Raw genomic sequence first — 26066 nt, forward strand, 5'->3', positions numbered from 1 at the left:
AAAGCACCTCTCATTGTCATTGAGTTTAATATTGACAAAGATTTACTGGGTTTAGAAATTCTAACAGCCCTAATAAATACAATGCCTAACATTAACATCTATCTATTTTGTTTTAGAGCTTCATTTGCCGTCTGTTACATTCAAACTCTTCATATCTTTACAATTCAATGTATATTGTGGTAATTAGAAATCCAAATATACGTATATTCAAAATACACCATAAATTAAATTCCAAACATAAAACATTTACTCAAACTAAATGCAAACACCCAAAGACATCCTCTCAGATTAAAGTATTTTCCTTACTTTATCTTAATCTGAAAATATGAAAATTAAATACTCTCTACTTTAGATGGGCAAGAAGCCCTTTTGAGTTGCCTCAAGATGGGAAAGGGAGTTGCTGAGGAAACACTTTGCACCCCAGCCTGTGTACTGCTAAGCACTGCTTGTGTGATACTATAAAGGAGATTGATAAAAGTAGATTTTTATTGCACACAGAGAAGGTATCAGGTGTAGTTATCAATGATCTATCCAACAAATATAGTGTACCAAATGTGCCCTCAGCCTTGCATTAGATGCTATGAAGGACAAATTAAAAAGCATAAGACAAAATCTCTGGTCTTAAGAAGTTTTTAATTAAATTAAAGAGATAAAACTCTTGCGTAGGCAAAGGATAGGAACAATTCCTTACAGCCTATAATCAAGTGGTGGACAAAGCATGTGCGTGTGTGTGTCTGAAAAAAGTAAATTAATGTCCTCTGGGATTTCAAGTCTAGAAATGCAAAAGCAAATTAAGAACATGAACAAGGACTAACTAATAGATCAAATAGACACACAAATCAAAGCAAGCACAACTTAACTAATGAAGTCTCATACCCTATGCACTAAGTAGGTACCAAACATAAGGTAAGAATACAATCCTTCACCCAATCCTTACGATGTGAATACTCAAGATCTCACTATCAATGTACTGCAAAACTATATATTCTTTTTAGAAGCTATGTTAGTTATGGTTCTCCAGAGAAACAACATTAATAGGATATGTACGAGGTCAGACAATTAAGTTCATGAACTCATCCTAGAAAAAGTGTTCCACACATCATTTCTGAATATCACTATGGTCACCTTTGAAGTACTCCCCTTGGGAAGCTATTCACTGTTGCCAGTGCCTAGTCCACCCTTCAAAGCAATTTTGGAACTCTTTTTCTGGAATGGCCATCAGAGCTGTTGTCATATTACCCTCGATGTCCTGAATGCCATCCAAATATCTTCCTTTCAATATTTCCTTTATCTTCAGGTAAAGAAAGAAGTCACTGGGAGGCCAGATCAGGTGAGTAGGGAGGGTGTTCCAATACAGTTATTTGTTTACTGGCTAAAAACTCCCTCACAGACAGAGCCGGGTGAGCTGGTACATTATCGTGATGCAAGAGCCATGAATTGTTGGCGAAAAGTCCAGGTCGTCTAACTTTTTCACGCAGCCTTTTCAGCACTTCCAAATAGTAAACGTGATTAACTGTTTGTCCAGTTGGTACAAATTCATAATGAATAATTCCTCTGATATCAAGATAAAGGTTAGCAACATCATTGCAAAAGTTTGCATATTTAATTTTCAGATCTTCTACATAGAAAGAGATTTATTATAAGAAATTGGTTCATGTGAAATAAGTCAGAGAAAGACAAATACTGTATAATATCACTTATATACGTGGAACCTAAAAAAGTCAGACTCATAGAAACAGAGAGTATAGTGGTGGCTACCAGGGGCTGGGTATTGGGAAAAATGAGGAGATATTGGTCAAAAGGTACAAACTTTCAGTTATAATTTGAATAAGTTCTGGGAATCTAATGTACAGCATGATGATTATAGGTAATAATACTGTTTTGTAATTGGAAGTTGCTAAGAGAGCAGATCTTAAATGTTCTCATCCCCATAAAAGAAATGGTAATTTGTGATGTGATGGAGGTGTTAGCTAGCGTTATGGTAGGAATCATGTCAAACACTAATTTCATCCAGGAGCACCCTCATAGACACACCCAAAAATGATGTTTATCCAAATAACTGGGAACTCTGTGATCCAGTCAAGTTGACACATAAAATTAACCATCAGAAGTTTACCCCTGGTCAACTTGGCACCTATATATATCTCCTTAAATGATACTTAATTTCCAATAAAACAACCAGGGTCATAATTTTACCTGATATGTTAAAGCTACCCTGTGTACAAATGAGAATGTACTAACCCCTTCCCAACAAGAGGAGGTAAAGTTTTTGCGTGATATTTACTCTTTTTCTCATATCTCATAACTTAATTACTATGATATAAAGTCAATACATTTTATGTTGCATGATATGGAAAGCTAGAGGAAAGAAAACATATAAACACACACAAACACACACACATATATGCACACACACACACATATTCATAACAAAAAAAAAGGAGAAAATACTCATGACAATTACAGTCCTTGTTTCTGTAACTGGCCACATGGTTGTAGCTGGTATGTATAACTACTCTTTCCACTACCTACACTGTATTCCCTCTGCCTTCAGCAAGTCCATCAGCTGATCATAGTTCTGGATGGGGTGACCCAAAACTTCATTCCTGAAGGATCTGGACCATTAGTAGTCCTGTCTAGGCAGGGATGTTATGGTTTTCCAATTACCTTAATCACAGGTATGGTAATACTTAGCGATTCTTAAGGGATATTCTTTATTCCAGACATACTCTTCCTTAATTCCAGGGTGATATAGAAGTCCAATTTCCCCTTGGTAGTCAGCATCAATCATCCCAGCCAGTACAATATCTGCCTTCTTTTCCTATTGATTCAGAATCGTGAGAAGATCAAAGTGGCCAGGTGGCAGTCTTAACTTCTAGTTCAATTAAATAATCGCTGAGTCTCCTGGTGGAAGTGTTCCTCCCTTTGGAACTAAGACTTCTAGGCAAGTAGAGCATAAAATCAAGGGGAACAGGAAGCAAAAATTTTGCAAGTGGGGTCACTGTGGTAAGTAACATAATCATCAGTATTCTGTTTCCCCAAAAATAAGATCTAGCCAGACAATCAGCTCTAATGTGCCTTTTGGAACAAAAATTAACATAAGATCCTGTATTGTATTGTATTGTATTGTATTGTATTGTATTGTATTGTATTGTATTATATATTATATATTATATTATATTATATTTTATATTATATTATATTATATTATATTATATTATATTATATTATATTATATTATATAAGACCCGGTCTTATATTATAGTAAAATAAGACCGGGTCTTACATTAATTTTTGCTCCAAAAGATGCATTAGAGCTGGTTGTCCGGCTAGGTCTTATTTTTTGGGGAAACATGGTACCAGTTTCCAGTTTCCAGTTTGGTGGGAGCAAGCAGGAGGGGCGCTTAGTTCAGACTATGGGAAACAGGAAAAGGGATCAAGTAGAAATGAACGTTTGAGTGAGTTAAGTCTCAAAGGAGGACCCGTAGCTGACTAAATAAGGAAATTGAAGTCCAGAGAGCGTAACCACCTATGCTGGTTATTTGCCTATCGTCTCTTAGCCGTATGTCATTCTACTTTATTACACTAGACTCTGAAGGGCTAGAGCTTGGAGTCTGCAAATTGCTTTTCCCAGACATCATTTCCAGCTGGCTTCCAGTTGGCTTCTGCCAATGGGAAGCACTAAAGGGATATTGGAAAAGAGGAAAAGGGAAACATTCCAAATCCAAAGTTTGTCATGTGGTAACGCCTCTTGATGTTGTGGACCTCATACCCATGGTTCCAGTTACTGCAGTGGCAGCCCTTCCTCGGATAAGCCCACCTCCTCCCTCCTTTTTGTTTCTCTAAGCCTAGAAGATGGTAGTTGCTTCTTGCACTTATTAGTTTAGTCATTCCTTTTTTGCTCTTCCAGCTTTCTAATATCTGTGTGATAAATTCCCTGTATTAAATCCCCTTTTCCGAAACACATAGTATGGTTTCCCTTTCCCTCACTAATCTGATATGTATTTAGTAACAAACTGAGATTCTTAGATTATATTGCTTACTTTTTTTGAGCTAATATGCAGTGAGGACCTCCTTAAGAATGTAAATTAGGACACTAGTAATCTATGACATGCGATGACATCATTCATCCTTACTTAAATTATCATGTGTTTGCTTAGAATGAAGTGTGTACTAAAAGCAAGACTTTGGGAACCCAGCTGGCTGCTGTACTTGCCCATTACTATAGGAATGTTGGCCACAAGAACTAGGAGGTTGCCTGGTTATTTCTGACTGCTCTGGAGAGTATAGAAAATAAATGATAAGTTCAGAAATTAAAAAATCTCAAACTATAAAAAATAAATTTATCATGTCTTATAGCTACAGAGTAAGACAGAATATCAAACCTGATAGAGTTAAAAACTTGAATTGGAAATTTCCCTTATATTTTTGAATGATATTTACAGTAGCCTTGCCAGCACAGTTGACCCTTGAACAACACAGGTTTAAACTGTGCAGGTCCACTTATTCACACATTTTTTTCAATAAATACTGTAAATGCATTTTCCTTATGATTTTCTTAATGACATTTTCTTTTCTCTGGCTTACTTTATTATAAGAATACAGTATATAATACATATATCTTTCAAAATATGTGTTAATCAACTGCTTCTGCTACTGGTAAGGCTTTTAGGCAGCAGTAGGCTATTAGTAAAGTTTTCTAGGGAGTCAAACGTTATACGGGGGTTTTTGAGTGCATGGAGGGTCAATACTTCTTATCCCTGTTGTTCAAGGGTCAGCTATATAAGCAGAATTTCCTCTATATGAAGAGACTGGCTTTCCATTGTTTGAAGACACCACAGTGGCCTCACCTGAGATAATTAGTTTACAAAGACATTCCTCAAGGGCCCACCCATCACCCTTTATTCACTGAGAAATGCCACAGTAAAGGAAGTACTGCATCCCTTAGAAATCTCTGTGTGGCTGGAATGATGGTAGGAGATGCTACCATTGTAACCAGATTCCTGATGGTAAAGGGATTAGAAGAATCTCAGCATGGCAGAAGCCCAATGTCATTACTTAGCTGCAGTGGCAAGGTAGGCAAATTTGCATAACAGGAAATAGAATCTTACTAAAGTGTTATTTGATGTAGATCACTTAATAAATTCTAGCTCCAGTGAGCACTGTAATGGAGACTCACAGCTTCTTGCTCAGTATCTACAATTCTGCCCAAAAATATACTGTAAGTATGACTCCAAGCTTACCCTGAAGGGACTTAACGCTATTATTCAGGTGACTCTTCACAAGAAAAAGGAATCTTTCAGGGATTATTAGATACTGACTCTAAGTGGATACTAATTCATGACTACTCAAAACATTAGAAAAGCCTACTAACCGAGTGAAAGATTATAGGGGTCAGGCGATAAAAGCAGTTTTGGCCCAAGTCTCACAGTGAGCAAAGTAATTCTACAAAACCATTGTGCATCATTTCTCCAGTTCCTGAAAATATGATTTCAATAGATATACTTGGTAACAGGCCAAGTAGAATGAGTGAGAGCTGATATGGTAGAAAAAGCCAAGTGAAATGTCCTAGAACATTCCCTCCATCAAGAAAGCCAAAAACAAAATGTCATCTCTGGGGAAATTGCTACAATTAGGGCATTCATCAAAGTCCTGAAAGATGGAAGAGGAATGATTCCTTTCCCTAACTCATTTTGCTTATCTATTTGGCCTATCCAGAAAGCAGTTTTAACTTGCAGAATAACTATGGATTATTGTAATTTATTCAGTTGGCAACCTCAAATTCTGCTGCTATTTCAAATATGATATGATTCCTGGAAAAACTCAACATAGCTCCTTACATTCGATATATACAGAGGGTGCCAAAAAATGTATACATATTTTAATAAAGGAAAAAAACTGTATTAAAATTACACTGATGGTAACCATTTTGAGCACCTCTTGTAACTGCAAAAGTCAAACATGACTTGTATTCATCTTTTGTTATCAGTATATATTGAGTATTACAATTTTAATACAATTTTTCCTTTCTTAAAATGTGTATACATTTTTTTGGCACCCTCTGTATTTAGTTACTAATCTGAAAACTGCCCCCGCCCCCCATATCAATTTCCCAATGAACAAAAAAAGTTCATTTTTCCCTTGGCAAGGACAACAGTACACATTCACTATATTGCTGCTGTCAAAGAAAAATTGCACTAGACAGGGTTTTACAAAAAAAAAAAAAAAAGGCAAGGAAGACTTTATTCAAGATTCTAGGCTATTATAATAGGGGAGAAAAACTGAACTCAACTCCAGTGAAACAGAAGACTGAAGAGTTTTTAAATGCTGGGATGAACTAATGGAAAAGTACTAGAGGACTTTAGGGAAGAAGTTAGTAAATGTGGTTTTGCCATCTGTGTTTGTAAATCGGTGCTCATCACAGATAGGCTCCTACTCTCCCATATAAATTGGAAAATAGGGGACTTATCTTTCTTGATGATTATATTTCAGAAGGACAGCTCCTTGATAAAGACATTCCAAAGTGTAGGAGATTTACTTCTCAAAGGTGCAGAGAAAGATTTATAATTTTAAGCTTTCTAAAGTAAATGCTCTCAGAAAGAGGAGATTAGGCGCCTATAATCAGGAAGAAACCTACCTAAAGTTTAGTCAAGCTGGGGGGAGTGAGGCGATCTTGCAGTCTTGGTCACTTCAGGGCTGCACTCTTCTGTTCTCTGATACAATCCAGAAAACAATTTGTACAATCTATGAGAACTTTGATAGTTTTAACATCTCACAGACCATCACACTGGTTCACTCCATCGCAGTCATGCTGAGTGGACCCCAGGAACAGGGAACGTCAAATACAAAAAAAAAAAAAAAAAAAAAAAAAAAAATGTGTTAGCAAAATACAAGTGTTCCAAAGAATAGGAGATAAACACTATGAAAATACATAGGTCCACCACCTTGCTAGACTTTCCAGGAATCCATTAATCTGATATCCCCTCAAAATGAAAGAAAAATAGAAGGTTATGTCTAGAACCCAAAGGATTGTTATTAAAAGTCAAAACAGTAAAACTAAAGAAAACAAAAACAAAAAAAAAGTAAAAGTTAATTCCAGATCATTCTTCTGAAGTTAGGACTACAAAGAGCTCACACCCATTAGAAATGAAGTTTTAGCGCACCATAGTAGGAAAAGAACTTTGACCTTTAGGATTCCTTTATCATGAAGGCTAAAGGCAAAGGAAACAATACAGTTTGTAGAAGACTAATCAGTTATATACACAAGAACTTGCGTAGTACAGGAATATTTCTTTCCATATTTATTTAGCATATGTTTGATTGTATTAATGATTTTCCTTTCTCCTTTCTCTGTCCTAATACATTATATAAAAATTATTGATGCTAACTAACAATAATTTTGTCTTTAGTTGATGGAATTTTAGGTAAGGATGTGACTAAAGTAGAAGATGAATTAACATCACTAAAATATAATAGTGTCTGTTGGGAGTTTTACTTTTGAGGAAAAGATGGCAACATTTTTGTTTTTTAAAGATTGCCTCTTATTATGTGGAAATATAAAGTTGCAACCGTTTTCTACATGTAAGTTGAATATGAGTAGAAAAGGCTTTGAAATGGGGTGAACTGTGTCTATTATTTACCTATCATTTTCAGTCTCATACCTGACCTTCGTAACCCGCTCTTTTACGCTAGGCCTAGGAGTCTATAAACAACTTTCCCAGACCCTCTTGCCAGATCATTAGGCATTAGGTTCTGCCACCAGGAGGCTCTGGAAAGACCTTGGAAAGAAGGAGAAGAAAAGAAACTCATTTCCTGCTTCTGATTTGTCAGAATCCCTTCAACAGCAGTTAAATGCAGGTTCAATATCTTTCAGTACCATATCTTTCAGAACAAGCCACAAGGCATGACCTCAATGGTCCCAACACTAGCCAAATGACACTCCCTCTAATGTCTCAGCAGGAGCTGCCTGGCCCCCATTCACAAGCCCTTCATGATCCCAGTCTCTGAAACTATGGTTCCTCACCCACTGTCTTAGCTCCTGAGACAGTGGCAGCTCCTGAAGTGATAGCAACTATCCAGATAGCTGGAACTTTTGAGGAAGTAGTTTCCCCTTCACTTCTAAATTGTGGTAACAACTTCTCCCTGCTGGTTTCCCAGATTTACAGATAATAGCAGCTTCCTGCAGTTACTATTCTCTCATTCTTTTAGTTCTTCCAGATTTCTAACACTGGTATAACCAGTTTCCTGGATTACACCCCCACTTCTTGAAATACTTTGCATAGTTCCTTTGTTCCTGAGCAGAAACTAACTAAAACAATGGCTAAAGGTACAAAGTGTTTTTCAGGGGATGAGAATCAGGGATTTACACAGTAATCATCTAATATATTTCACTATCTGATATGTGCTTCCAGGACTATGCCTATCCCCATAGAGAATAACATTGTTAGTCACTATTACCAAGTAATACAATTAAAAGTACATCATACAATTAAAAGTGCATTCCCCGTGCATCAATAGCATGTGCAAAGTGACAAAAGGAAGGATGTGAAGAAGACACAGAGCATCTCTAAGAGCCTCAAGAGCAGAAATGAAATAGAGTAGGAGACCTCCTGCAGAGAGAAACAAAGAAGTCTTGAAAACACTTAAATAGAATGAGGGTGAACTGTTGCAATATTGAGTTCATTACAAGGCAGAAGTTTGAAGTCAACTTGCTCAGGAAACTATTTCCCTCTCCTTGTTCATCTGGGTGGTGCTTTCCTACTGCTAGCATTTTATATTCCAGTTGTATTTTATTGTCTCCTTTTCAATATCAGGATATAGTTAGTCTAACCGCAAATTCTTAATAATCCTAGTATTTCCTGGATGCTGTTTAAAATATAGATGTAGACACAGAGATAGACTAGGACATAGACAATGTGGAGGAAAAGGGGGCCACATACTAAACCTGACAAGCTCAGGGGAGGCCAGCATGGCAGGCCCTGCAAATTCAGAGATGGAAATTAACCACATAGGATGGTCTGAACATAAAAATTCCTAACTAAAAGCAGATGGTGGCCAGTAGTCATATCCTTGGCCTGTAGCTTCCTTGACAAAGGTCAATTTTACCTTAAGTGAGCCTGTCTTTTTGCATCTACCATGTTTCCCTGAAAATAAGACATAGCTGGACAATCAGCTCTAATGCATCTTTTGGAGCAAAAAGTAATATAAAACCCGGTCTTATTTTACTATAACATAAGATTGGGTTTTTAATATAATAATATAATACAATACAATACCATACTGGGTCTTATATTAATTTTTGCTCCAAAAGACGCATTAGAGCTGATTGTCTGGCTAGGTCTTATTTTCGGGGAAACATGGTATGATAACATGCCCTTGGAATGTCAGAGTAATCCCTTTCCGGACCCCTCAGGGCACAACCCACCCCACCAAAGCAGGGAACTACAGAACCCCTCATTGTTACTACCCCCCCACCCATTACCATCTCTATGCTGTAAAATGTTAACTATTAACTAACTATCCTGTACCCACCAATGTAAAAGAAGTATGTCACTCCAATTTACTTTTTATCTAATCCCAGAGATTTCCCTGCTTTGCTTTCTCCCATCCCCTAATCTACCACCAATGGATTTCATGTAATACTCCTCCTTTGACTCTAAAGCGTAAAATAAGTTGCAAAACTGCCATTTTCCAGACCATTTTCTCAATCCATTGAGATTTTGCTTCCTGGCAATTGTCATCAGTTTGGCTCAAATAAACTGTTAAAAGCTTTCTCATAGCCAGGATGTTTTTTCATTGACAGCAAAGATATAGTTAATACCCAAATAATAATCGACAGTCCCCATCTGACACATGAGGGGCCTATTGTATGGACTACAGATTTATCCAAAATTTATTATTCAGTTCTTTTGGATAAACAATTAAATATAGACTTTAATTTTTTTACATAGGAAGAAATAGTTTACTTGTAGACCATTAAATAAGATACTAAAATTGATATTTTTTTAATTAAAGCATTGTGTAGTACAATTTACTAGAGAATTGGAATTAATATTCTACTAAGTCTGGTTGCAGATTTCCTTCCAGAGCACTTATAGTGAGATAGTTGGAAAACTTGTGATTTGGGGACACATTTAATTAACAGTATATTATCAGTGTTATCTTAAGCTGGCTATGTTTTTCTATATTTTTGCCTTTTGTTATTAATTGCTTTGCTTTAGTTTCATAGATGCCTGTTTAATTTTCAGAGTGAGCAAACAAGGCTGGCTAGCTGATAAAGTAGTCAGCAATTACGAAAGATAACCATGGATGCCATAAATGGATGATTTCATGTAAATATTATATATAGACTCAACAGCTTTAGGATTTGCACTAAAAGACAATGAAAAGTAAACGGAGTGACTGTGGGAGTTCCAGCTTTGACACAGGCAAAGAGGCAACTATTTTGTTTTGGACCAATTCAAGACTGCTTCATGAATCGGGAGGCTAAGGAGTTGTATCTAAGACAGGAGAATAGTAACTGCACAGAGAGCCACCGGGGTTCCAGAGTTTCAGGTTGTTCTCTTTCTTTGGTTTTTTTGAAGGCTTTGTTTCTTTTATCATTTAAGGCTAACTTGCATGTGTCCATTTATAGACTGTCTCTTTGATGGGTCAGTCAGTGAACAAGCAATTATTGAAAGGGGCTAGTGCCCTGTAAAGTGGGCCTGAGTGTGTTGTGAGCAAGGTGTTAGATGATAGGAAACCAAATCCCTTATCTAGAGACCATGGGCCAGACCATCATTATATTTCACATAGCACAGGTGACATCTCAAAGAGGTACAATAAATTAGCCAAAGTATATTTATTTGATCATTTGAAAAGTATCAAATGAATAGATTAACAAGTAAAACAAAAATTCAAGAAATATTTTATTTAATTCATTAATCATATTAACTATTACTCTAAAGAGGCAGGAGGAAATGCATTCTGTGCAGAATTCATGGTGCTGTAGATTCATCCTAGACTCTATTCTAAATCATAGGGCTTTCCTGCTCCCTGGAACTGCAGACCAATTACCTGCCCCTCTCTCTCTCTCTCTTTCTCTCTCTCTCTCTCTCTCTCTCTCTCTCTCTCTCTCTCTCTCCCCCCCCCCCCGCACCCCCAGCCAGATACTATTGTTAAAAGAGAAAAGGATTTCAGAACCCTAGCAACACAATCTTCTCCTGCTTCCTTGGCCAAAAGAAATTAGCCAAAGAGTAAGAGCCACAGCCTAGAGACACAACCTCTATGCTTCTAGAGCCCTTAGAATGCAAGATCCATGGTGGATTTGAAAGAATAAGGGATTACCAAGGGGAAAAAGGCTATATATATATATATATATATATATATATATATATATATATATATATATATATCTTCTCAAGTATATGGAAAGGATTATATGTCCCTTGAATTACAAAGTAGAGCTATCTGTAAAGAGCTGGAAATTTAGTCCTGCACTCAGTTGTTTTGTTTAATTATAGGAAATCTAAAGTATCCCATTAGTCGAGGCTTTATTGTATTATTAAGGGAAGGTTTTTAGGAATAGAAATGTCTCTGCAATATGAGAACCCTTTCTTGATGCTGTAGGTGAACTTATCTCCGAGTCATCATCTTCCCAACTCAGCTTTAACGTCTGGAATAGAGTTACTCCAGACACAACAGTTATTTAATCTCATTTCATTTCTCAATGTCAGGGCACATTAATATTTTAAAAATAGAAACAAAGTCCATAAGCTAAATTTTTATCTTATAAAAAATGCACGGACATATTTTTTAAAGTGATGTGATTAATTTTATCATTATAATTTTATGTTCTGTGAAAGCAGCTAACAGTGGAAAGCTGAGGTTCTTCCCTCCATTATATCAGATTCTCAAATAACATTTGGCATATGGAAACCAACTCTCTTCTCAATTCATTTGACAACAGAAAATACCAAATGCAGTGCTGTGAGGATATTTAACTACAAAGATACTAAGAAAAAGAATGTATTTCTATAAATAAAAACAAATTTTTAAGAACTGTAGCTTCAAATTATTCACAGTAAATGCATACAGTCATAATGTTTTATTTACTTCTTCATAATTTTCCTAAAATGCTGATGTTTAAATAGATTTGGGGTTTTCAAACATTAATAATTTTAAAGGGAACATGAAATAATAATTGCAAAGGAGTTAACTCATGTGACACATTTCATATTTTTTCACTTCACATGATAGATAACTTGGTATGTTTCAACTGAAAAAAAAACTTGTGGGGGCAAATACATATCTCATATTCTTATGTTGTTGTTTGGTTGGCTTTTTAAAGAGGTATAACTAATATATAAAATTATATTAGTTTCAGGTGTTCAACATGATTCAATATTTGTATAGATTAGCAAATGATCTCCACAGTAACTCGTTAATAGCCATCACCTTACACAGTTACAAAAATTCTCTTTCCTTGAGATGAGAACTTTAGATTTACTCTTTTAGCAACCTTTAAATATGCAATACAGTGTTATAAACTATAGGCATCATGCTGTACATTACATCCCCATGACTTACTTATTTTATAACTGTAAATTTGTGCCTTTTGACCTCCTTTACCCATTTTATCCAACACCTAACTTCACCTCTGGTAATCACCAATTTGTTCTCTGAATCTATCAGCTTCTTTGGGGAGAGGGGGATATTGTTTCATTTGTTTATTTATTTGTTTTAGATTCCACATATGAATAAAATCAGATAGTATTTGTCTTTCTCTGACTTATTTCACTTAGCATAATGCTTTGAGGTCCATCTATGTTGTTAAAAATGGCAACATTTCATTCTTTATTATGGCTGAATCATATTCCATTGTGTGTGTGTGTGTGTGTGTGTCACATTTTCTTTATTCATTCATCCATTGAAGGACACTTAGGTTGTTTCAATATCTTGGCTATTGTAAATAGTGCTGCAATGAAAATGGAGGTGCTGCATATATCATTTCAAGTTAGTATTTTCATTTTCTTTGGATAAATACCCAGAAGTGGAATTCTGGATCATATGATAGTTTTATTTTTTGAGGAAATCCCATACTGTTTTCCATAGTAGCTGCAACATTTACAATTTTACCAATAGTGCACAAGGGTTCCCTTTTTACCACATCCTTGTCAACACTTGTTATTTCTTGTTTTTTTTATAATAGCCATTCTAACAGGTATAAGGTGATATCTCACTGTGGTTTTGATTTTCATTTCCCTGGTGATTAGTGATGTTTATCAGTTGATAGGTCCCCTGTCTGAGGAGGTAGAGCCAGTATGGATCAGTGACACACAGAGTCCAGATTAGATACAGCATAGTTTTATGTCGCTAGACGCTCATTATTCAGGGATTTTTCTCCCACCTGCCATTGGAAATTTTCTATCAGTCAGATACTTTCATCACTGAATTATTTCCCAAAGTACACTCAATATATATTTTAAAAACTATCAGCACTACTGCCCACCAACGAACATAATACCCATGTCCCTAGTAACTTTTAAACATTAGTACAGCATCTTCTCTTAAATTACTGAGAGGAAATACATGCATCTTAGCAATAATCTAAGACATGAGTCTCCAAGTTGTTTCTCTAAGCTCCAGATTTCCATGGTGGAGGCTCAGTGTCCACTCAAAAAGGTAAGAACAATGTTTCCTGAGGCTGGAATGCTGGGACTCAGACCCTCTACTGAATCTCTGCTTCAATTAGATTCACCATTCTTTCTCACCTTTTATTTTAAGTTCATGATAAAATAACATACCATTTAAGAGGACACTTAAAAGATTTTATTATTTTTACAAGTTTAAAAATATTTTATTCTCAGCCTGATTATATCTAAAGGATGTTTTCCTTTCTTTTTCTTTTCCCTTTCTTTTTTTGGCATCCTCATTAAAGAATATGTGTATATTGCATCTGACAAGTGTGGGAACAAAGGCAGTGAACATACGCATGTGTGAATCATAATTGCCTAATAATTATTAATGTCTTTTCCTCAAATAAATTATAAGTTTCAGGACGGCTGGAAGCTCTTCTCATACTGTTATTCTTTGGAGCACTGATTCAGTAAAGAGAAGAGAACTATACTCAGTAAAAATTAGTTGGCTTTTTCCCATCAATATTGAAAGCACATTAAATTCAGAATGATATTTATTTTTGGATACTATGCTCAAATACCTGCGACTATGGGTAATATCTACTTACTGGGCAATTTAAAGCCACCTTTCAACAGGATCCTGAGAGTGAGCTGTGTTTTATGCACAGTGAGTGAAAATCAATGCTCTGTCTATGCCTATCACAGCATGTCACATCTCTGATTGAATCTTTTCAACCTGCTTATCAGACATACAGCACGGGAATAAATTTATCTTTATACACTTTATATATGTCACCAAAAATAGCTTTGGGATCACTATAACCTAATGACCTAAGAATGTCCGATAAATGATTAAGCTGTGGTTGACAGTAAAACCGCACACTCTGTTCTTTATTATCTAAAGCACACTATTTCTAGAGAGAATTGAATTCCCCAGAAGTTCCTTCTAAAATAATGCCCAGGATATTCTAACACTTAGCCAAATGGAAAGTCTGCAGCTTTTAGTCCTAATTTTACTGACATTTTTTTCTAGAAATCAACCATAGAGATCATTTTAATCATACTCATGGTGGGTTTTTTTCAAGGGACTAACCTAAATCACTTTGTTATTCTTGCCAAATTAAAAGTATCTAGAATCTATAAGTACCTCAAGATCAATTGTTTTGAAAAGAAAAGAGTTTTATGGTTCTAGCCTGAGTTTAGAGAAAGTAAATGGTATGCTCTATTGTTAAATTACTCAGATAAGAATCAAATAACAAAGAAGCTTTTTGTAAGTCAATATAACTCATTACATAAGTGGAAACAGTTGAGGAAAATAATTTTATCAAGACACATATAAATCACAAAATTATTTTGACCATTCAGGAACACTGCATTAATTCTAATAACTTTTCTAAGTCTATGATGCTATTGATATGCATGGTCACATTATGTTAACCCTGGAGGTTTGTCTAGCACTTTAGTTTTAAGCAGAATATGGTAATATAGAGAAATGATACCTGAACTTATATATATATATATATATATATATATATATATATATATATATATATATATATATATAACATGTTGCCCTGAATATTTGAAGGTGAAGTTATTGGTTCACCATTGTTAGCATATATATGACCACTGTTGTTCCATGAATGGAAATTGATTTGGGGTGATCCATACATGTTTTCTTATCTGGTTCTCCTTATAACCAAAGTCATATATCTGCAGGTCAAGTGGCCAGAGTACATGTGGCAACCTCTGATTATAGATACAAATAAAGCAAACTATCCATAAAAGATGAAGCTTACTTTAGCCCCATCAATGTGATGCTTTAATCAATCTAGAAAACCTGTTTGACTCATGGATGCAAATGAACACAGAATATGAATGGAACACAAAATCATTTTTTATTGCCAACTCTAAGGAGAGCTGATCATCTAGGAAAACATTTTAAATAACTGGCAAGATATAGAAGACCCACCTTGAACTGATTACTTTTTTTCTTCTTGCTTCGTCCTCCACAATTTCCTCATTCATTAACAAACAGAGAGAGAGAGTATGCTGAGCCAGCATTGTAGTAGATATAGTGGGGACAAAAATAAGCAAGTAATAATTTCTGCCCTCAAGGAAAAAACTGATTTAGTGGGAGAAAAGACAGGCAATAAATAGCAGCAGAAAAAAAAAAAAAATGCAGTGCAAAATAATAAGTGCTTTCTGTTCAAATTGGGAAAAAGGTTGGATTTTCAAAGAAGAAATTGATAGCCTTGATGGATACCTAGGAATTAGCCAGGTATGGACGGTCAAAAATGCCAGGCATTAAGCTATCTGTTTAGACTTACATCTTTCCTATACCTTTTGGCTCAAATTGTGCCCCCATGTATGCTTCCCGGACTTTTTTCAATTCTCATGGTAGCACAAATATAACATCCTCTTTATTTAATCCCACCTATCATTCTATATTGTAGCTTCTCTTTATTTGCTTTCAAATCCCTGTGGTCTATAACCTACGTAAAGGGAAAGACTGCATTTGTCATTTTAATAGGAGTAACAATCCCAGTATCTTGAATTGTCCTGGCCAAAAACAGGAGCTCAGTAAATCATAGTTGAATTAAAGCTGACGGAAGAAACAGTTTGTGCAAGAGCACTAACGTGTGAAACAACATGACAAGAAGTAGGTATGTCTTGAGGAATATATGCGTACAGTGGGGTACAAGATAGAGAGGATTTGAATTCTCATCCTTGACAAGAGCTGTGACGGTGTTGTAGCACAGAATAATGGGTTCAATTACAGTTCTGAAGCTCAACTGCTTTCATTTTATCCTAACTCCACCATTTACTAACTATTTTATATTGGGAAAGATATTTAACCTCTCTATGTCTCATTTTCTTCATCTGTAAAATATAGACCTCAGGATTTTGTGACGTTAAAGTGAACTACACTTTAAGTGTATCTACACTTAAACGGTAACGTGGTAAGCATTCAATAAGTATTAGCTATGATTTCCAGGCAAATAAATTTGCCATTCTTCCTGAAAACTATGACGAGACTGAAGACCTTTAAGCAACAGTAAGATATGATGACCTTCCCTCTGTATCAGTCAGGATTCACTGCAGGAAATGGAACCCATCCCTTATCAACCTCGTTGTTAGTTAGCTATCTGAAAAACTGCCCCCAAGTTGTGTTTTTCAAAGGTGTGAACATATCTTATTATCTTTGATTCTATATCTTCCATATATTTGGTCACAGAGTATAGGCTGGTGCAAAAGTAATTGCAATTTAAAGGGTTAAAAATAATTGCAAAAACTGCAATCACTTTTGCACCAACCTAATAGTTCCTCAGTAACATTTAATTATCGAATAAATGCCTTTGGAGTAAAGAAGAACATTTTGCCCAAACCTTTTTATTCTACTAAATTCTTTATACAACGATTCATCTGAGAATGAGTTAGGTAGGATCACTGCCATATCCTCTTGTGCCAAATACTAGATGATATGTAAAAAGCAATCTAGAGGGACAGAAAATATAATTCAGACAAATCCATGCAGAGTTGGAAGAGATTAGTAATACAATTTAAAGCAATGCCATGTGAGTCACATCCTTTTGCCAATAAATTTAAAAAAGAAAGTAGGAACCATATATAGACTCATCCAAAACCACTGTAGTGATCGGCCTCTACTCCAGCAAGTCACCATCCACATTTTTGCTCTTTCAGTTCCAGGTGTGTAATTATCAACTTGTTCATTTATTCAGGACACACACCTGCCAACAGCTTTCTCCAAGATAATCCAAATAGCTTTCTTTCAATGACTCTGGTTGTCCAAAATCAATGATATGTTGCTGCTGCATATGCTAAGTCTCTCAGGACAACAAACAAACCACAGAGCAGCAATAGATAAATATCTCATTCCCAACCAAACATCATTCTAAACATGCAAGCCTGAATTTGTCACTCCAGGGCCAAATCTTGTCAGCTGTCTATGGCTTTGTAGACCATTGGTTCTAGAGATTCTAGCTATATATACACTTACAGATGAGACCATTTCAGAAGAATATCCACTGAGACTTTCAACTATTAAACTTTATTATATTGCCTATGGTGAGACTTTAACTGTACTTTAGAGCAATCTATTTTACAGAAAGATGTTTCTCTATATTAAAATCTGCCTCAAGGATCTGTCTCTGGTACCTGTGCATAAAGTCCAGAAGAAAAATGTACAGTGCAGAGGAAGCAATTAGAAGAACAAGGTTAGGGTAGGAGAGAGTTAAAACAACCATAGTAGAAATCAATCTTCTCAAATCCCTACTGGAGAAAATTTCATTTCCTAGTTCAGAGGAGAGAATTTAAAAGAAAACGTTAAGCCAAGTGCCATGTACCTGTGTTATTCATGGAGGAAATCCATGATCAGATTTCCTTCAAGAGAACCTGTGGCAAGGAGTGAAGTTGACTGACAGGCTCTGTCTGCTGCACCTTTAAATCCATTGAATCATTTACACCAGGTGATGCTTCCTCATGGCTGCTCCCAGCTCTTGACTGAGCACAATGGAGGCCAGAACATGAACTTGGTGCCCAATGCAGGATGAAAATCTGGCTCAGGAACTTCTCATAGGCCTGGCACGAACTTTCTCAGAATTAAGCTTCAATCTCAGTCTCTTTTTACCCAACCCTTCCTTCCTTCTATGCTTTTTCAGGCATCAGACCTATATTTCAGTCTGAAACGTTCTCCTTGCCTACTCTTGCTGCCTCCCCTCTTATCTTTCACAGGCATTTTCTCCAATAAAACTTTTGCATGTCTAATCCCATTTTAGGTGTGCACTTCTTGGAAGACTTGAATCATCAAAGTTTGCGATGATATCAAAAGCAGAGAATTAGGCCTAGTTCCTGTTCAGATGGTATGCAGTTTAATGCAAGCATTAACTCATGCATGTTTTAGCACTGCTCCTAATGTTTGAGTCTCTGTGTTCCATGAAGATTTGAATTATTAAAGTATTCAGCACAGAAGATGCTCAGTTCTCCTCCCCTTCATTCCTCTCAATAAAAAGAATGTGTTGAGCATTTGTTTTCAAGGTCCTCTCTCATACAATTGCCATTAATTACTCCCAAGAGATTGTATGAACCCAAGACATGATCGGGTCAATAAGTATTTGGTAACATTGAGGGATGTGAGATAAATAAAGAAAATCGGGGATGTCCAAGCACTGCTAAAGACCACACTTTAGAGAGCAAGTTGCTCACCTTCCCACAGACCATTGTTTGGGCCATTTACAATTGTCAAGGACATACTACACTCTGATGATCAGAATGCATCATAGATTTGCTGGCTTCCTTGGTGCCACTAGCCTTGAAAATATTTTATAGACCTTTAGTACTAACAATGTAGGTCTAACAGTAGTATCAAAAATTGTATTTCAGTAGAAAATATTCTTTTCTCAGTGTGGCATTCGGATTATTGATTTGCAGCCTATAAATTTACAATGAGAGCATATATATTCCTTTTTTTATGTTGTCTCCAAGATTATTACTTTTTGTTCCCTCCAGATATGTTCGATTTCTATACATGTATTACCATCTTGAGATCAATAGATAAGGACAAAATATTTATCCACTATCTGAAAGCATGATTATGGGACATACATTTGTAGAAACTCAGCTTTCTCTCTTGTATGTTTATATTTCACCACAGCCTTTTCGTTTCTGATGTTTCTCCTAATTTTTTACTTCTTAAACTAAAAATGCCCAGAATTCTATTCCTTGACATCTTATCGCTATTTACTAGCTATTCAGAAATGCCTAATCCTATGTCAGTCACCTCAAAAATAATTTAAAAGGGCATGAACCTTGATATATATATAGGATCAAATAATATTCAAGATATGTCTTCTGAGTGTATGAGACATAGGTATATGAGAATGAAGCTTATCTGGCATTTCCAGACCACCCAATTTTGTCTCTCTTCTGAACTCATCATCTTATCACATATTTGGATCTAGACATGTGATTTCTTGAAACTTTAACAACAAAAGATCATTTACGTCTTATCTCCCTACTAAATTGTAAATCTTTTTGAGAAGATATTATTCATATACTGCTCTATCCTCCCTCAGTAAAGTGGGAGGGAGTGATTTGTTATCTATAGCATACCCAGGCAGGAGTAAGCCTTGCTAAGACTTCATCTGAACTCCCATCTCTCCCAATGTAGACTGACCAAAGTGGCCTGACCTGGGAGATGGTCATAGACATTCCACCAGGGCCAAAATGATGGCAGGGACAGTCTGAAAAGAAGTTTCAATTACAAAAAAGAAACTGACTCTAAAAATGATCTAATATATAGCATGGTACCTGAAATTAACAATACCGTACTATATTCTTAAAAGCTGCTAAGAGAGTAAATCTTAAATGTTTTCACTACAAAAAACATGGTAATTATGTGAGGTGGTTATGGGTGTGTTAATTAACTTTATTGTGGTGATCATTTCACAATATATACATGTATCAAATCATCACTTTGTACACCTTAAACTTACACAATGCAATATTTCAGTTATATCTCAATAAAGATAGAAAAACTGCACTAAATCCTTTTCAAATACCACATATTTTACTTTTTACATCTTGCTCTCATAGAGTAGACCACATTGGTCTGTCACTGCGTGGTTCTGCATGTGCTAGTTAGAAAGCAGCAACTTTTCCAGGTTTCTCTGCTTAGAATTCTTTTCCTTAAAAATCCCAATTACCATTGTTCTGGATTCCTTTTAAATACACCAGATTTATTCCCAAGTCAAAGTTTCCACAGAATTTAACTTATGCCCATTAAGCGGAGAGAATGTACACAGTGGGAACGTTTATGTCCAGGACTGATCAAATAATCACCCATAGCAGTTGATTCTTAAACTAGAGTCAGTATATTCTAAACCATCCAAAAGTTCCTTATGAGATTATAACATTCTACTTTCCATTTTAACTAAAAAATTCAAATAAGTATATTCTAGATATGCACTGACTGGTAGCCACTAGTCAAGACTGTTAAAATTTAAATGTAAATTTATTTAAGTTAAATAAAATTAACACTCAGTTCCTCAGTCACACTAATCATATTTCAAATGCTCATTGGCCATATGTGGCTAGTGTCTACCACATTAGACAGTGCAGATATAGGACATTTCCCTTGTTGTAGAAAGTCTACTGGACAATGCTGTTCTGTATCATTTAAATAAACTTTAATAACACTGTGTGTACAGCCAAACAGTTTGGGTATTTATAATCATTGCAACCTAAAGGAAAAAAATAACCAAAACAAATTAATGAGTAAAACATATATATATATCCATGGCAAATAAAGAGCAAATGACACTGAGGGGTGTTGTTTTAGTAAAGTACTGGGCAAAGAGAACATTCACATGTAGAATTCAAAAGAATGTTTTCCAGAACATTTGAGTTTGCCATTTACAGTTAAAAAATCAACTTTATCTAACAAATTAAATTATTTGAATTTTATTATTTAATAGTTGCATTTTATTGAATTTGTTATAGTTTTCATTTTCAAAGTCAAATATGAGTCATAGATGTAAGAAGTCTATACCTATTTTATGTTCATGCCTATTTAAATAACACCAAAATAAATATTTAAATCAATAGGGAGAATTCTCAAAAATTTATTTTTTGTTTAAGGGAATGGTCCATTACATAAGTGTAAGAAACCCTGAATTAACATGCAAAGGATATTAATAGCTGAGAGCAATTTTTGAATTGTGCATGATTAGCATTCCCAAATGATACAAACTGATCCCCAGCAGTGGTGTGTTACTTTGATTTTTTTCTTCAAGGCTGGTAGCCACTAGTCAAGCATTCAAAGTTTACTCAGTTTGAGTTTGTTGAGTCTCTCTACCTTCTATTTTGTACTCAAGCTTCTAGTTCAGCATTGGAAGTGATGAGATCCATATTCTGTTTAGGAAAAAAAGGTCATTTCACATCGCAGTACAAGGTTTTAAAACTCTGAACAGCAGAGAGCATGAAATCTGCTCCTGGGGAGGTAGAAAGGGAATGCAGGGGAAGAAGATGCCAAGGTCCTTTCTGGACATTTCCAGCCTCTAACTCCTTCCCCTTGAACTTGATGTATTTAGGTACACGTTCCATTTTCAGCCTCAGAGCATTCCTCCATTTTGTTTTATTTTGTGCGTTCCCTGGGCTAGTACGTGTTGTTTTTCTTCAACTTCATTATCAAGCATGTGCAACTAAAGATAAAATGAGGCACCAAAGCAGGCTTAATAATCTTCCACAGAGATTCAGAGGTTACTCTTAAGTGTTTTGGACATCTTTGCTCATAAAACAAGTCATACTTTATGGGGTTTATTACTGGAAATATCACTGCACAATTTTATAAGTCAAGCAAGGAAGCTTAATGCTTTTATATTATAGTCCCATTTTTGGACTCTAAAGGATAAAATGGAACTCAGAGGAGAGCAGAATATGAAATTCCGTAATCCTAGTTCAAAGGAATAGGATAAAATCTTCACTAAAAAAATTTCTGTTTTTGTAAAAATGAACTTGGCTGTGAAAATAACACAACGTGTGACACACACATACACAACCCTATAGCTCTACATAGATACCTTATATGAGAAAATAATGCATACATGTTTTATTACATTAATTACATATATATGTGTATGCTTAAATTTTCCTGGGTTTTCTGAGCAATTGTTAGACTGTTACATTAATTGGCAGTTGCACAATGAACTTTGTTATTCATTAGTTTCGTTTTTTATCTTTGGTTCAGTTAAATAAAGTCCTAAATATTTGTAGGTAATATCACATGGATTTTAATTATGATTTAATGTAAAGATACTCTGCCTTTCTGCTTTCATGAAAATTAAATCTTGATAAAGTTTTTATAGCAAAGTGACATTCTTTGAATATTCAATCACTGACCTATAGAGTATTAATAGGATATTTGCTTAAAGGTATTTCACACACACAAGAAAAAGGGTTTTTCACAAACTGAACTGTGAAAATAATTTGTATCATTGCTATGCCATCATCTAGATAGACTATCTGCACTGAAAATTCAAGATTAAATTATTCTAGTTATTGTGAAATACTCCCAAGTTACAAAAGGCTGGGGTTTTTGCACAGTGAGTTTAGTTTCTTTCTCTTTCTTTCTTTCTTTCTTTCTTTCTTTCTTTCTTTCTTTCTTTCTTTCTTTCTTTCTTTCTTTCTTTCTTTCTTTCTTCCTATTTAAAGAGAATTTTATTTTGAAAGTGTCATCTTAAACTGCAAGGATGTCCATTATACTTCACAATTAAACATGCCAAAGGAGAAGCCACATTGTCAAAATGTCCACTGAACCCACCCAAACACCTCAAACCCACCCTTAGCTGACTTTCTATAACCTCATTAACCCCATTTTTTTAAGTTGCTTTTTTTCTTTAAGCAACAGAAATGTAGCTAGATGCATGTTGGTAAATGCTGTCTATATTCACATAGAGACAAAGTGTAATCTCTGAGCCCAATATACAGAGAAAGGAGGGAAAAAAACTAGAATTCTATGAACTACTACACAGTGACCTAGCACCCTCCAGCTTCCAGCAGAGGCTAAGGGAGCAGAAGCTTTCTTTCTTCCCACAGAGCACAGTAGTGTTGATTCCATAAAGTTTTTGTTGAGACAGGATGGGATAAAAATGAATTTTAAACAGAAAGGGGCAAATTCTTTTCCCATTGTATTCTGCTCAAGATATTCTCCACCCCCAGATAAGGTGAGAACCATGGTATAAAGGAGAGAAAAGAAATCTCAAAAATAAGGTGACTGAGCACAAGAGGAAAAAGAACAACAACAACAAAAAAAATTGCTACTTGCTTCCAAGGACTGGAGAAAATTAAAAAAGGAAGGTTGTAACCCATCGGTGTTCCATTAGTCATCTTCTCCTTCAACTTCCTCTCCTTTCTCTCCCTCATCATCATCTTTATCTTCTTCATCTTCATTCTTATCCCCTTCTTCATCAATATCTTCCAATCTTCTTCTTCTTCATCATCATCGTCTTCTTCTTTCCCTTCTTCATCATTTGGTCAGGAACCAAGTAGTAATGGATTAGGCCAAATATCATCTTTGATGACTTCTCCTAGCTCATCTGTACCTGCATCAGAATGATTAGTAAAACCAGGTAAAAAGTTCTCTGGTCCCTCATGCTGTCTCTTCCTGCTGGCTTTATTCTGCATCTGACTTGAACATTTCATCAATTCCTTTCCAGATTTCCATTTGATTTCAATGGACTTTGAAGATGGATCACCACTCTGGTTCAGATGAAATTCTTTGCAGACAACTTTATTTTCAAAGGAAAATTTTCATCAAAATAAAAATCTATTCTGTAACCTGATTTAATACCTTCAAATTTTGTCACTTCAACTTTTGTCAAATAATGGCGTGCCTCTTCATCCTTTTCGTCAGGCAGTGCAGACACTTGTGGATGGTTGACAAATGTTATTACCAAATATTTGGGATTTGGGCAATTAATTCTGAACTCTTCTGAAAAAATGGTTGGTGAAGTTTGTTATATTTTGGTTCTACTTTCAAAATCTCCTCACTGGATTGTTCATTAAGTCTTTGTTTCATTTTGTACTTCATCAATGTGTTCAATCGCTTCTTGCTATTCTTTTTCTCCCTTTGGCAAGTCCAGAGAGGTCGATGTCTTCTCCAGTTTCTTTGTTTGAGGTGGGAGTAAAGACTGGTTTTTAGATGCCATGGTGTGAGGAGAGTCTAAGAATCACATCTGGAAAAAGCTATGAGAACTCCATAGTGAGTTTTGAAGACCCAGTGCAGCTCCCTCCTCTCTATACACCAAACCTTGACCCTCAATCCCACCAATCCGTGGATTTGTATATTTTGAGCTGTTACTGGCTTACAAGAAAAAGGCTATGGCTTCAGGATTGGTAGCAGGTAAATGTAAATGTTCTTACATAAAATGCTTCTATAATTAATATTTTTAAAGATAACTACTAATATAAGCAGAATGAAGTAATACTTGTCAATTTAGAGGTAAGGAGTTTTTCAGACACCCTGTTAAACAGCCTGAAAATTATTGTGGAAAAAGTTGTTTACAAATTTAATGTGGTCCTAAAAGTTCCCTTCATATTCCTCTAGTCAACCTATACACTTAATTCTTCCAGTAATACTTATCTCCTTTTATTTTCTAAGCTAAGAGAATTTAGTTCTTCCCCTTCATAAACTTTACAAACAGATCTACTAAACCCCATGCACCCCCTAACTCTGGTGGTCTTGCAGAATCAAGGCCCACCTAATGGGAGACAGGAAAAGATATAGATATAGATGATACAAATAGAGATAGATATAAATATAGATATAGATATAGGTATTATATATAGAGAGATATACTATATAGAGATATTATATATTATAAATAAAATCTTTATCCTCATTTCTATGAACAACTTCCTCAATTTTGGACTACTTTCATACTGATTTAAAAAATACATGAGGCAATACGTATTTTTCTGTATTACTGTAGAGTCTGGTTGGCAACAAAACACAATCAAGAATCTAAAAGTGTCAGGGGGTTTCTGGTCAAGACAAAGGTGTAGATAAATGCTGTAATTGCTGCAACCAAGATTACTCTACCCAGCAAAGGTATCATTGAGAATCAAAGGACAGATAAAGAGCTTACCAGACAAGAAAAAGCTAAAGAAGTTCATCACCACCAAACCAGTATTACAAGAAATGTTAGAAGGATTTATTTCATTAAAAAAAAGAAAAGATAAAAAATATCAATAATAAAATGGCCATAACTACATATCTATCAACAATCACTTTCAAAGTAAATAGCTTAAATGTTCCAATCAAAAGACATAGGAGGTCTGAATGGATAAGGAATCAAGACCCTTACATATACGGCTACAAGAGACTCACTTCAGATTGGAAGACACACACAGATTGAAAGCAAAGAGATGGGGAAAAGATATTTCATGAAAATGGAAATGAGGGGGTGGGGGAAAGTTGGGGTAGCGATACTTATACCAGACAAAGTAGACTTTAAAACCAAGGCTACTTTGGTTTTAAAGGCTACTTTAAAATCAAGGTTTTAAAGTAGACTTTAAAATCAAGGACAAAAAGGACCTAGTAATTCCACTTCCTGGTATTTTTCTGAAGAAACCCAAAATGCTACATGGAGGGGACATTGTTTACATGTGTTCATCACAGCATTATTTACAATGGCCAAGATATGAAGGCAACTTGGGTGTCTGTTAATGGATGAATGGATAAATAAGAGATGGTACATATATACAATGGAATATTACTCAGACATAAAAAAGAATGAAATCGTACTATCTGCAACAATATGGAAGAACCTAGAAGGTATTGTACTGAGTGGAGTAAGTCAGAGAAAGACAAATGTCATATGATTTCACTCATAAATGGAATCTAAAGAACAAACAAAACAGAAACAAGCT

At 35.4% G+C, this 26066-nt stretch overlaps 1 pseudogene; it reads right to left on the reverse strand.

The window, feature by feature from the left end:
• Positions 1-23514: 23514 nt before the first annotated feature.
• On the reverse strand, positions 23515-24343 carry LOC109450324 (protein SET pseudogene; annotated as a pseudogene).
• Positions 24344-26066: the final 1723 nt, after the last annotated feature.

Source organism: Rhinolophus sinicus, chromosome 14 (assembly GCF_057876585.1).
Source record: "Rhinolophus sinicus isolate RSI-liver-muscle chromosome 14, RSI-T2T, whole genome shotgun sequence".
NCBI lineage: Eukaryota > Metazoa > Chordata > Mammalia > Chiroptera > Rhinolophidae > Rhinolophus > Rhinolophus sinicus.